The following is a 2,736-nucleotide window of genomic DNA, read 5'->3' as shown; positions in this document are numbered from 1 at the left end:
GCTGGGCCGTGGGGCTGGGCATGGGGCGCAGCCGCCCTGTGCCGAGGGCAGAGCTCGAGGCTCTCGGGGCCTGAGCTCTGGAGGGAGTCACGGCGTTCCCGCAGGGATCAAAACGGGTTGTTTCACACCCACTCTGTGTTCCCCGAGCTTGGCTGTGAACAGGTACACTCAGTGAAAGCAAAATTGCAGTTGGGGGAGATATGCTCCCCCTCACAACTACAGGTGCCTTTCTGCATGCTCTGAAAATAAAAATACCTGTGAGTGCAGCGATAAAGGATTAATTTCTGGTCTTGTGTTTGTCACACAGGTCGGACAAGAGAAACCGAATGGATTTCAGTGAATGGAGATAATTTGAAATATTTTATATATTTGTATGAAGACTATGAGCTTCCTGACTCTGCAGTACCCCATAGGAAGCATCTTCTTTGTACCTTTATATCAACACTTTCTTGTTGTCCCTATTGTTTAACATAGGAAAGTACTGCTGAAATAAATCAGAACACAGTAACTAGCAGTGGATGTATATATGTCAGGAATGATTTTGACCTGAGAGCAGGGAATAGAGTAATTCGAAGTTTGAGCAAAAGTAGAATAAATACTTAAAAAAATTATTATTTGCAATTAATTTAGCTTCCTTCCTTTTGAAAAAAAATCAATATGAACAAAAGCCTTTTACAATTATGTGACAAAATGCAGAATAAATGAAGAATGTGACTTCTAATTTCCTGTTGTGTACTCCTGGTTATAGAACAGGAATTCTGTATCATGTGTAATAAAGGGAATGAAAACATTAAAAAGGATGGTCTTGCTGGTGAGTTTAGCTAAATTCTTCTTTTGTTGTGGAGCCAAAGTATTTCTTTTTTTTAAAAATCTGAAATGCACTGGTGTTCTGATATTTATGCATCACCTTTACTTTATACAATGAAAATACAAGATGTGAGCTAGCTGACAGAAAACCTGCAACCTTTATTCAAATAAACCGGTCATCCAGTCTTGGTGGAACATGCTCCTGAATATAGGTTGAAGGATCACTATCTTCAAAAGCCCAGATAAAAAGGGGACACCGAAATACTGATGCTGAGGAAAAATCTTAGAATCATGGTGGTTTGGTTGGAAGGGACCGTAAAGATGACCCAGTTCCAACCCCGCTGCCATGGGCTGGGACACTTCCACCAGACCAGACTGTGTATGATCACAGCAATTCTTACCTACAGTGATTAAACCCTGACACTCGTTTTATATGTACTGTACATAAATGTAGACTTTTCGGTGCATAGGCTATTTTTGGAAATGAGATCTTATTGTTAGAGAAATTTAATACACTGCGTCTTCTTGGTCTCTCTTGTGTAATTTACTGTGAAGGGATAAGAGGAGCTGTTCTGTAATAATATTCTTCTATTGTTGATTGAAACTATTCTCCATGCTCTAAAACTCTCTGTCTGGCTCTTATTTATTCAGTTAAAATAAAGATAACTATTCTGGTTAGAAAACAGATTTCAAGTTGAATATTACTAACAATGACATCCGTTTAATTCTTATTTGCTCCATCAGGCAACACAAAAGCTAACTGGCAATATTTTTGTATTTTAAGTTATTACATATATTTGCATTGCTTTGTATAGGAAATTAGAAAGGAGCCCTACTTGCTGCAGCTCAATTAAAAGCAAGTTCTTGTATTTTTTGCTTTCAGTATGCAATACCAACATTGCTTACTATCCTGCTTCATCCTTATATGCTCATGGCTGATTTCCCTTAATGCATTCCTTGGAGGCGAACATTCCCAAAGGACAGGTTGAAATCAAAGTGCTGAGAGACAGAATGCATCAGGAGCAACTTTCATTTACATACCGATGAGATTAACATGTCTTTTCAATTGAAAATGAACAATTTTCCCCAACAGTGCATTATCAGTCACTGATACTGGACTGCATTGTTCCTGCCAGTCTGGAAGTGGTAAAAAGAGGAGAAAACACACAGTCCCTTGAGCCAAAAGCATGGTGAAGGTGAGACGAATCAGGACCTCAGCTTTTATTATTCTTCACTCACTATAAAAATAGTAATTTCAGAGAAGTGTGGAAAGGTAAAGCGACATTTTTCCCCTCCTTTCACAGGTAGGAAACTTCATGGTGGAAATTCCAGGGGATGGGGAGAGCTGGGACCACATCCCAGTCAGCACATCTGAATGTGTAAGTGAAAGAAAAAAGCCCCGTCCCTGACACAGAAGCGTGCTGCTTTTGCCAGATTTCAGCTCCTTGCTCCCAAGCAGAGGGCTACCGCCAGTGGCCACTGAAACATCTTAACGGTGGGAGGGGCTAGGCAGCGGCAAAGAATATTTTTTGTCACATTCGTTTCTATTTTAAATGAAATTTCAATACATATATAATTTTAAACCTTCTTGAGACTGGCAGCTATGGGGCGCGAGGCTCAGTGATGACCCCGTTAGGTCTTAGCACTACGAGAAATCTTTATTAAAGCATAAAATTAGCACCTAAGTACTAGACAAAAAGGAGGTTATGAAGGCTCTCTGTGTCTCAGCTAGCAACCTGTTAACAACAACTGGTCTGAACCATCGTGTGCTAGAGATGGCACATAAGATCTAAGTCTTATGAGAGGGTCTGACTGCGGGGCGTACACAGACGAGTGAAAGATGCCCCAAGCAACTCTGCGGTCTGGTACGTCTGGCATGGAAGATTTTGCCCCCCCAAATGCTAGATCTTGGCATAAATTTAGGGAAAG

This window comes from Cariama cristata, unplaced genomic scaffold (assembly GCF_000690535.1).
Source record: "Cariama cristata isolate BGI_N322 unplaced genomic scaffold, ASM69053v1 scaffold4772, whole genome shotgun sequence".
NCBI lineage: Eukaryota > Metazoa > Chordata > Aves > Cariamiformes > Cariamidae > Cariama > Cariama cristata.
This window is presented reverse-complemented; position numbering follows the sequence as displayed.